Consider the following 12,662-nt stretch of genomic DNA (forward strand, 5'->3'; position numbering starts at 1 on the left):
ACAAACCACAATATACATGATGTCCAGAAATTCTCCTGAGAAACGAAGACCGAAGATTCCTCAGGTAATTTTAAGACAATTTAACACAATTTACCTGGTCCAAATGCTTCCTAAGGGAGCTAGAGCTATTTGAAGATGGATGGCGTCTTATAATTAGTTTTTTTTAATACCTCCAGAACGCTTCTATTTAGAAAAACAAAAACTGGTATGCATATTTATATTCCAAAGATAAATAATTTTTAAGATAAGGATAAGAATTTCTAATACCGGTCATAGACATCCGGTTTGGGTAGGGCAACGGTTATTATATCGCTTTTTTGTCTTTAATTTTAAGTTTTTTTGATAATAGATTATTAAATTGTGAGGTATTTTAGTAATAAAAGATACTCTTGCTTTAAGTCGGTAGGATATATCGTTTTCTAGAAAAACCGATTTGAGAAATTCTCGTTTTTTTTAATTTGAAAAAAATTTTAAAACTATTAAGAAAAATTTAATTAATAATCCAGTGTCAACAATACTTTAAAGTTAAACACACAAAAAGCATACGATAAAATAACCGTTGCCCTGCTCAAAACGGACGCCTATGACCGGTACTAGAAATTCGCAATTAAAGGAATCGATTGCGAATCGAATCAACATAGGCGTACCAGTTATAAAATCATATTTTCAAAACTCGTTTGTTTATTGTGTATTCATGTCGTATCCATGTCGTATGCTTTGTTACTATTTTCCCTCGTACCTAGAAAAATATCTACCGCACGAAAAAATTTGCAAAGAAGAAATTGTAGGAAATTTCAAAAAGTTAAAAATGGCGTACACATTGAGCAAAAACCGTTTTCGTTTAAGTTCAAGATGGCGGCTAACGCGCCGGGTAAATTCAGTAGCGATTTTAAATTCACACACTACTATTGACCCCCACCCTACAGGGTAGAACAGTAAAATTTGGGGTAGTTCGCCATGCAAGGTCAAATGACATCTCGACTAGACTAATCTACATAGCAGTAATATTCATTAACTATTGTTGAATACCAGTTTTACAAGAGCGTAGGCGCAAAATTTCGGGCCAATGCTTTTTAAATGCATTCATTTTTTTCGAATCCTGAGAAAACTAATAATTATTTTTGAAAATTTAAACCCATAATGAAAAATTACATTATTACCGAGGGCCAAAAGTCTCTTAGAATTAACAAAAAGTTTCTTTTGAATGAGATATTTGAAATTAATAATTACACTTTTATAAAAAAGAACTTTTTTATAATAAAACCTTTATGGGAAAGAATATAAAATAATTCAACGATAAACTATTTAACGATAAAATGCTTAAAAATCAAAAATTTACACTCTAATAAAAAGTACTTTTTATAATATCACGGTTTTGTTATTGTACATGTACATATGTAGGACACAACATGTTTGGAAAGAATAATTAACTTATAAAATATGAATTTTTAGTAGGTGTATTAACTGTTATTTATAATTATGATTCCAAAAATTACACTAGTATAAAATAGTGTTTTTTATAATACCACGGTTGTTTAAAATGGTATATATAATTTTAAGTATATAAACTTTTAATTATTTATTAAACAATTAAAAAAAGATACGCAACAGCCGGGTTCCAACTGGGGACCTCTCGATCTGCAGTCTAATGCCACTGAGGCACCATCAATTTGTAGATATCAATTTATTAACGTACTTTAAAATATCATTAGTCACATTTTTAAAATAGTTTGAAATTAAAAATCGATTTATCCATACAGTGCGATTGGTCAGTGGGGTAAAGCTTTGTAGATTCGTTATAAGTAATAGACAGAGCCTATTTTACTTTAAATCAGGCCCGAGGCACTACACAATTTTCGGGCCCCTAAATATAATTTAATAATAATAATAACTTTTTTAAATGTGTTAATTATTTAATAGAAATATAGTTGAACAAGAAAATAAAAATTGTATTAACAATAAATAAAATTTATATTTAAACAATTAAACATTCTTTAAGGGGATAGGCGCAAACTTTCGGCTTCAATGATATGCATTCGTTTTTTTCGAAGCCTGAGAAAACTAATAAGTATTTTTGAAAAATTTAAACGCAGAATGAAAGATTACGTTACTACCGAGGGCAGAAAGTCCCTTAAATCTTCGATAATGTTTATTTTAATAAGTTACAGGGGTGAAAAAAAGAGAAAATTGAGTGTGATTTTTAATTTTAAATACATATCTTATTCAGAAGAAACTTTTTATTTATTCTAAGGGAAATTCGTCCCTCGGTAATAATGTAATCTTTCATTCTGCGTTTAATTTTTTTTTAATATTTTATAGTTTTTTGAGGATTCGAAAAAATGAATGCATTTAAAGAGCATTGAAGCCGAAAGTTTGCGCCTATCCACTTAATTTTATAACTCTTATGGTTATCATTTATCATTGCCTGTTCGTAAATGAAAGAATTTTGAAAATTTGTTTCAAATACGGGCCCGAGGCAGGTGCCTCACGGGCCTAGTGGTAAAATAGGCCCTGGTAATAGATAATAGGGAGTTTTTGTGCACACAAATACGTAAACGTAACGCATCTTTTTGACATATACGCTTGCGCATAAATGGTTGAACTCCCGTATCTCGATACGTATTACCTAAAGTAACGCACTCCAGTCTAGATCCCGAGCCGAGGATTAGCGGCGTGTAATTTGTGTTGCCTATATAAACTTGAATCGCGAATGTTTATTATTCAAAAAATTACAACTGTACAAATCAATGACATTTGTGTGCATTTTTTTGGCATGAAAGTTTAAACTTGGCTTATGTCTAAATTTATAGACGTTGCCTTTAAGCACTTTTAAAGGGGCAATTGCATCCAATTTGTCGGGATGCGAACTTTTTACATGTCTTTTTAAATCATGTTTACGTTTATACACGTTTCCGCATTCCAAGCACTTATTAATTATTTCCACACCGAACATTTTCGTTGTCAAGAAAATGAAATACCTACTCAAAAGCAAACACAAACACAGAACTGTGAACAGTAGAAATGATTGAATCGGAAAATTGATCTAACAGCTTCACTGTTCAATTGATAATTATACAAAGAGTCTACATTCTACCACATCCAATACTATTTTAATATTAAATATCATGCAACCGCAGTAAATATCGGTTTTTGCCTGAAAGGAGGAAGACCTAACCCTTCGGTCCAAACCTAACTTACGGGTATTAGAGTGAGAGAACCGCAGGGCAGGAGGTATTTGACCGCTGCGCGCAATCACAACCCACCCTTTTTATTATCACTAAACGGTCTTTTCAGCGTTTTAAATAACACTAAATTTTATTATTTTCAAGTTTTCTATTAATAAAGCAAAACGAACAAATCTTGTGTTAATTTAAGAAATACAGTGATCACCACAATTAATAACTTGATAAACAAATGACCTAATTTCAGTAAAATTTTCAAATAAATATGAACAAACTATTTACATTATACTGGAATTCTGATGTAGGTACAATAATTTACAACTAAAAAGTAGGTATAAACAAAAATAAAAAAATTTAACCTAAGAAAAATAATATTTTTATATTTAAATAGAAGCAATTAAAACCATACAATTTCATCATTCATCTAACTTTTTTTACATTTGTATATTAATTGTATATTGTGTGAACATTGTTTTATTTTTTTAATGTCAACGGAATTTAAAAATGACTACGATTTGCTTTACGTTACGTTAAGACAGTCACAAAAACTACCTATTAACGTTCATCATTCTTACGGTACGTTAGTGCTTTACGTATACGGAGATACGTTACGTTACGTAGCCACAAAAACTCCCTAGCAATAAAAGTTAATAACAAAAATTGTAGTCAACTTTGATTACAGATTTTTATTTTTTATAATACCACGGTTGTTTAAAATGGTATATATAATTTTAGGTATATAAACTTTTAATTATTTATTAAAACAATTAAAAAAAAGATACGCAACAGCCGGGTTCCAACTGGGGACCTCTCGATCTGCAGTCTAATGCCACTGAGGCACCATCAATTTGTAGATATCAATTTATTAACGTACTTTAAAATATCATTAGTCACATTTTTAAAATAGTTTGAAATTAAAAATCGATTTATCCATACAGTGCGATTGGTCAGTGGGGTAAAGCTTTGTAGGTCCGTTATAAATAATAGATAGTAATAAGAGTTAATAAAATAAATTGTAGTCAACTTTGATTACAGATTGATAATCAGTAATCGTAAATTGTAAGTTTTAGACAATTATTCAGTCATGGCTTACTTAAAGTTTGGAAAGATTTAGAATTTAGACCCGTAATTATTAATAATTTTGCTCTGAAAAATGAAAATATCTTGAAAACTAATAAATTTACACATAGGGAATGTTATACAAAAATTATAGTATGGTAATGGTACTTTTCGATAATTATATAAAATACAGGGTGTTCTATTTAAAATTACTGAGAAAATAATGTACTTACGTTTTGACTCACCCTGTATTCAATATAAAGAAAATTAGCAAAACAAACATTTACGAAAATTTTGACAATAAATAAAAAATTATGACGTCAATAAACTATTGACCTTGTGCTTGCTTGTATTCAGTGCTGTTTTTGTGACGGTACGCGCCGGTACGCCGTACCGGTACGTCTTGGGACAAAAAATTAAAAAAAAAACAACAAAATTATAGACAAATTCCTGAATTGTTTACTTGCTCCCAAATAGCTTTAAAAGTCTTTATTGAGGCTAAATTTAAAAAGTTTTCCCAGGGGCGGACCCCCTTATGAACACTCCCCAGACCCCCCGGGACATTGCGTACCGGAACCTATATTGTTACAAAAACAGCACTGCTTTTATTTATACAGGTAGTTAAACTTGTTACGATTTTCATATAAAATTGGTTATAACTTTGTAAATACCCCGTATAACATACCAAACTTTAATATTTTTGTAATCGAAAAGTTACGAAGATTTCGAATATAAAATAATACAGGGTGTTCTATTTAAAAATACATAAGTTTGGTCTGCCACTATGTTATCGAACACCCTGTAACATTCTAACTAATTTTGTAATATGAAGCTCAAAGTTCGCTACAATTTTTGTTATTAAGTTTTATCGCTATACATTACTATAACGGATTTACGGAGCTTCACCCCACTAATCAATCACCCTGTATAATAACAGTTAAATATTGCATTGTTAGCTAGTTCTAAGCTCTCCTGAAAATTTCAGGTGTCTAAGTAGCCTAGAACTATTTTTAAAATGGATTACAAAATTTGCGGAGTCCGTGACACCAACCAAGCCAAGTATATAAAAAGGTTTTAAAAATCACACTAAATTTTCTCTTTTTTTACTCCTGTAACTTATTAAAATAAACATTATAGAAGTTTTCAGGGACTTTTGGCCCTCGATAATAATACAATCTTTCATTCTGCGTTTAAATTTTTCAAAAATACTTATTAGTTTTCTCAGGATTCGAAAAAAATGAATGCCTTTAAAAAGCATTGGCCCGAAATTTTGCGCCTGCGCTCTTAATTTTCTCAAAAATATCTATTTTGTCAAACATCGACAATCTCAATCACATAATTTTGAAAATTTTGAACTACAATAGTTTTCCCGTTCTTCTTAGTAATTCACGATCTCGCGCTGAAGATTGATTTACCCTGTACACATAATTGTCAAGGAGGTTGGCCTCTACGTTGTAATATATTAACAATTTTATACTAAATTTTCATTTACCTAGTTTTTTCCTGGAAACCATACAAAATCATCAATTTACTTTAATCCGACATAATAGCAGCTACGGAGTTCATTACTTTATTATTATAAACCGTCAAAAGACCGAACTAAGTCCGGGAGTGTTTAAGCTAAGTCTGCAGCTTTGCTTCTAGTCCGACACATCGACCTGGATTTTGTACTCACAGTCGAGCTTTTCTACATATACCCACAGATTTTCAGATTTTACACAGATCAGTGTCGGACTTATGGATTTTAGGATAATTGGATAAGATTATTTTAGATTAAAATAAGGAAAGACCAATTAAATCTTTCAAACTATTTATCTATTATAAAAATAATTTTTTTTTGTTTACCTTTGTTTTTTGGCGAATATATGTCAAGAAACAGCAATATAATTTTATAATAGATATTTTCCTAACTAGTGCGGAAAGTCATACTTTCGCGCATACTTTTTTAAACAACGACGCGAAGCGGAGTTCGGCAAGCAGTCAAGTGCGGAAAAGAGACTTTCCGCAAGAGTTAGGAACAATATTTTTTATACGAGAGTTTAAAAAATGACCAAATCTTAATCAATTAATTGAATTAAAAAATAACGGTAATAAGTTATAATAATCCCGAATTAAAGTCAATGCGGTAAAAGTTATTTACCAGCAATTTTATAGCTGGAATCGAATCTTATGATTGTATATATTAATAATATGGGTATGCAAAGTCTGCAGATAGTTTGCTACTTTTTTTATAAACAAAATGGCGCCAGAAAATCGTGTTTTTTTTATTTTTGCTCTATAACTCCAAAGATTTTAACTTTACACCAAAAACACCTAAATAAAAATTCACTGTAATTAAATTCTGCATAGAGACGTGTTTTTTTTTCGATTTACATCGACGAAACTTTTCCCCGGAAATTGCGGGATTTTCCAACAAAATCTTTAATTTTCAACTAAAATTTTAGATAAGTACTAATTGTTTATCAATAATTAAATAGCTGGGTAATGAAGCTCTTTTGTATAGATAATAATTCCAGAATCCGATGGAAATTGAATGAACAGTTTAGCAACAATTGAATTGTTAACTAAAAATTTAAGGTCGCTATAATAACCACAATAATTATGATACATAAGAATAACTATTATTTTTGTATATAAAGACACTGTACCTATCTAACGTATTTTACAGAATTGTAATTGGACTATTTAAGCGGCCTCAGGAATATTTTAAAATTATAAACAATTTTTTGGCTTAAAAACAATTAGAATATCTAGTAAAATATTCAATTAAATTAAATCATGAAAACGATATTTGAAAAAAGCGGCAGGACGCTTCTTTTAAAAGAATAAAAGTTTAATTGTGATGAGTGGTTCCTGAGATACAACCGGTCAAAGTTGACCGGCATTTACGGCAAAGATATAAACAATAGGATCATAATTTTCTAACCATCACCTTTTTAGTTTTGTCCTCTTTCTTCACACCAATTTTCATATCTTTAAAGTATTCATAACATATATTATTATGATAAAAACTATCGATATTACGAGTGAAAATTGCCAAAAATAGCAAAATTTCAATCAAAAATTAGGTTGGAGAAAATGTAATCTCAAAGTTCAAAATCGGTATAAGTTAAAAAAATGCATTTTCTCGGCTTCCCATGGAGCAATTTTCTTCATTCTTTTTTTTTTGTTCCCAAGTAACTCGAGTAGAGCCATCTAACTAACGCATTATTAAATGTCAAACATGCTTTTGTTTTGTTATAACAGATTAATTTATTTATAAGAAAAAAAAACTACATATTTTTTCCAGTTGTAGACTTTTTTTAGGTAAACTTACTACAAGTGTACCTTGTACCGTTAAAAACACAAATATTCTCATTTGAAAGCTTTTTTTTTTCTCTGATTCTGGCTTTGGTTTAGAACTAGAACTTTTAGCCACGTAATTGTATAACTTATCACTAAGTCAGAGGAGTAATGTGTAGTGTGTGTGTTGAGTAAGTGTCTTGTTACTTTGCAAAGTCGACGTCATTGTCTTTGCAAAGAGACGCTAATTGTTTCCGAACGTCTGCGGTCCCTCCGGTGAGTATATACCTATCCCACAAGGACAGAAACTATGTTTCATTTATTAATTTATAATAAATGAAAAATTTCTGCCCCTGGTAGGATTCGAACTCCCGACCTTTCGTCATTTGAAAGCTGTATAAATATTTAAACAATCTTTATTTAAACAAAATAAAAAAATTGTTATAATCAATAAATTAATTTATTATAACAAAACAAAAGCAAGTTTGACATTTAATAATTGACGCTAGTTATATGGCTCTACTCGAGTTACTTGGGAACAAAAAAAGAATGAAGAAAATTGCTCCATGGGAAGCCGAGAAAATGCATTTTTTTAACGTATACCGATTTTGAACTTTTAGATTACATTTTCTCCAACCTAATTTTTGATTGGAATTTTGCTATTTTTGGCAATTTTCACTAGTAATATCGATAGTTTTTAGATTGGTGCGGAGAAAGAGGACAAAAATAAAAAGGTGATGGTCCGAAAATTATGATGCTATTGTTTATATCTTTGCCGTAAATGCCGGTCAACTTTGACCGGTTGTATCTCAGGAACCACTCATCACAATTAAACGTTTTTCTTTTAAAAGTAGCGTCCTGTCGCTTTTTTCCAATACCGTTTTCATGATTTAATTTAATTTAATATTTTCCGAGATATTCTATTTGTTTATAAGCCAAAAAATTGTTTATAATTTTAAAATATTCCTGAGGCCGCTTAAATAATCCAATGTCAATTCTGTTCGATTATATGGTCTTCCACTGCTAATTTACATCTTACATCTAATTGGGTTCTTTAATATTACCATCGATTGGGTTTTCTCTGTTGGTAGTCTCAGGTTATACTTTTCGGAGAGAAAAGTTTAATTTTTTCTAGTAAGCGTTGTAAGTCAGTTTCGCTTTCGGCTATTAAGATAGCATCATCTGCGTAGCAGAGTATTCTCATGGCTCGGTTACCCATTCTGTATCCCTCATTTATTTTGTTGGCACTAGCTATAACTTCATCCATTCTCGAAATCAATAGACATGGGCTGAGGCTGTCACCTTGTCTAATACCGACATTGATTTTGATTTCTTGAGAAATGAAAGGCAGAATTTACAAAACAGAAATCAGACCAACAATGACATACGCAGCAGAAACACGACCCGACACAGAGAGGACAAAAAGATTGCTCGAAACAGCGGAGACGAAAACCCTTCGAAAAATCGATGGTAAGACTCTATGGGACAGAGCGAGAAGTACAGATATACGACGGAGATGCAAGGTGTATAACATTAATAACTGTAATATATATAACAAATAGGATAGTCAGGACAGCGAGAGACGGTTCCCCAATAGGAAGACGATCAGTGGGAAGACCACGAAAACCATGGAACGACAACTTACTAGAGGCACATTGAAAAAACAGACGAGTCATGTCTATACAAAAAGAAGAAGAAGAAGAAGAAGAAGAAGAAGAAGATTTTGATTTCTTCTGGATCTATTGAGCTCTTCTTATTGAGAGTGAACACAGCCTTAATCCTACTCTGTCGAATGCCTGTTTCAGTTCTACAAAGCATGTAAACATTTCAGGCTTACCGAATTCTATTGATTTCTCAACTAATTGTCGCATGATAAAGGTAGCGTCTATTGTAGATCTGTTTGGGCGGAAACTCTGTTGTTGTTGAGATCCGACTTTCTTGTTAATTTTTTGGGAAAGAATTGTTGTCAATAGTTTTGACGTAGAATTGAGTAGTGTTATTCTTCGGTATTTCGTAGGATCTATCTTTACGCTTTTCTTGTAGATGGGTATTGTTATTCTCTCTCCATTCCACTGGTACTGTCAGGTTGTTTTCAGTTTTGTGGAATAAGTAATGTTGTTATCTCTTCTATTATTTTTGTACCTCCGTATTTAATTAATTCATTTGGCATATTGTTCAAAAACAACACGAGACAAGAACGTTTGAGATACTCATGAAATAGAGTTCGGCGGAACCTTCTTCTGGAATTTTCTGGTATTCATGTATTTTGAACGCATGAACGCTGTTGTAAGTATAGTTCGTTGAAGAGGATGGGTACGTATTTTCGGCTGCAATGTTATTCAAATGGGGATTCATTTTTTTCGAATCCTGAGAAAACTAATAAGTATTTTTGAAAAATTTAAACGCAGAATGAATGATTACGGTATTAGCGAGGGCCGAAAGTCCCTGAGAACTTTTATAATGTTTATTTTAATAAGTTACAGGGGTGAAAAACTAAGAAAAAATTTAGTGTGATTTTTAATTTCAAATATTTTATTCAAAATAAAGTTTTTATTTATTCTAAGGAACTTTCGGCCCTCGGTAATAATTTATTCTTTCATTCTGCGTTTCAATTTTTCAAAAATATTGATTGGTTTTTTCCGGATTCGAAAAAAATGAACACAATGTCCGTGGTAATATTTTCCAAATCTATCTTTGTCTTACAACGCACTCAGCCGAATAGAATATTGTCAGCTATTGTCAGTCACACACTGACAATCAGTGACAATTTTAAATATTTGACATGGCATCGCTAATGTTTTGAGTTGTTGATTAAATACTATTGATATGTAGTGTATTTGATAAATAATTGATTTAAGACGTGAACTTAATAAAAAGTTATTTATTGTGTATTATTTGTGGAATATCCAACACATCAGGATAATACATTCTGTGATCCAAGTATTTTGTTGTTAAAGATGTTCAAAATTGTAAGAGTTCCATAGTAGCAATATATTATTAAAAAATCACTTAAACACTTTTCCTTTTTTCTCGATTGAGTATTAGTATTTGTTGTACAAATAAATGATTACAATCACTGAATATATAGTTAGTGAAAAAATTATCACATTTATTAACTGAATTAATAATTTGCAATTATACAAATAACTGTTATCCAAGAACATTCAAAAGCCATCTCTTTTAAGTTAATCAAGACATTTTCAAGTAGAATGACGTTCTAGTAATGGTAACATATCCATACCAGTGTGAATTTTACTACACGTAATTTGCCGTGTAAAGACAAAAAAAGTAGGGATTGCCGTAAAATATTTCCGAATTATGTACCCATGGCCTTACGATAAATTCGAACTGTAAAGTTGTAAATAAATAGTGGTATATAAGCGAACCGACAGTTTTGTTTAAATAAAACGCTACAATATATTCGCTTTCTTATCTTTATTAACATCTCTTAAAGGAGTAGGCGCAAAATTTTGCCCAATCTGTTTTAAATGCATTCACTGCTTTCGAATCCTGAGAAAACTAAAAAAGTATTTTTGAAAACTTTAACCGCAGAATGAAAAATTGCATTATTACCGAGGGCTGAAAATCCCAGAAAATTTCTATGTTTATTTTAATATGTTACATCATCATCATCATCACGTAGCGCTACAACCTTGGGTGGTTCCTGGCTGACTGTACAACTTTCTTCCAATTTCTTCGGTCTTCCATCAACCTAGGGTCAAATGGAATGTTCATTTTCCGGAGATCTGCTTGTATGTTATCTTTCCATCGCATTCTGGGACGTTCAAGTGGTCTTTTGCCTGTAGGAATCTCCTCCCATACCAGTTTTACAAGTCTTTTGTTATGAAGTCTGTGCACGTGGCCTGCCCATCTTAGTCGCTGTGATTTAATTTCTTGTCTGTTTAATTTAATTTAATATCGGTGTCATTGTAGAGTTCTTTTAATTCGAAGTTGGTTCTGATCCTATACTGGTTTGTGTTAATGTCGTGGTGAGGTCCGAAAATTTTTCTAAGTATTTTTCGTTCAAAACGTCTGAGCTTTTCTTCGTTTGATTTGGTCATGGTCCACGTTTCGCATCCATATGTTAGTGTTGGTCTGACGATGGATTTATAAATTTTGATCTTGGAACTTCTTGTAAGAAAATTGAAAAGAAATCCTTTGTAAAAGGTATAAATTTTTTTTTTTTTTCAGTTGCCATTAAATCATTGAAATGTGATCAACTCAATTTGGATCCCACGTGTTGGGAAACCTGTATACCTTACCTTAGGGCATTATCCTGTTTGCCATGTGACCATCACAGGCCTTCTTACTGAAGTATGCACTTTTAAGGCATCCATATTTTATGTAAAGGGTTTTTAGCCAAATATTTTTCTTTTGTGGCTCAGCTAGCATCCAGTTTATCGAACACTGATGATGATTTTTTATAAAAAAATCGAAAACGTTTTGTTGTGATGTAGCCCTTTTAAGGGATTTTTAATAAAAAAAATTTTTATACCTTTTACAAAGGATTTCTTTCCAATTTTGTGATTGATGGTATACAGCCAACTACAGGAAAACCTTTTTCTTTTCCTTGTGGATTTTCTTGTAAGATTTTTTGATTTTATAAGCTTATCTAACAGGGGTGAAAAAAATAATAAAATTTGATTTGATTTTTAATTTCAAATATCTCATTCAAAAGACTCTTTTTGGTTATTCTAAGGAACTTTCGGCCCCCGGTAATAATCCAATCTTTCATTCTGCGTTTAAATTTTTTCAAAAATACTTGTTAGTTTTCTTAGTATTCAAAAACAATGAATGCATTTAAAACACATTGGCGCGAAATTTTGCTCCTGCTCCCTTAACTGTAACGTAAACGTACAGCTACGGATATTGTTTGAAACTACCCCTTGATACGCCACTGCAAAAATTAGCGAGGTTTTTCGATGGCCAAGCGGTCGGTGATCGTTGATTGTAAGTGAATGACTACCATTTTCAAGCGTCATTGTTTTAAATGTGAAAGTTTTTAGTGAGGCTGTTACTGTAATTGCCGAACCAGTTAAATAAAGTGTAATCTCTATTTCAACCCTATCGATTGGGGTTTTTGATTGTTTGGGACAAAAATGCATACATTGTAAAATAATAATATAACAGGAAAACCCG

General features: G+C 31.4%; 1 protein-coding gene across 1 annotated transcript in view; it reads right to left on the bottom strand.

The window, feature by feature from the left end:
* LOC126882983 (pituitary homeobox homolog Ptx1) overlaps positions 1–12,662 on the bottom strand; it is a 275,850-nt gene that overhangs the window by 235,041 nt on the left and 28,147 nt on the right. The gene's annotated exons all lie outside the window — the stretch shown is intronic.

Source organism: Diabrotica virgifera, chromosome 4, assembly GCF_917563875.1.
Source record: "Diabrotica virgifera virgifera chromosome 4, PGI_DIABVI_V3a".
In the NCBI taxonomy this organism is placed as follows: Eukaryota; Metazoa; Arthropoda; class Insecta; order Coleoptera; family Chrysomelidae; genus Diabrotica; species Diabrotica virgifera.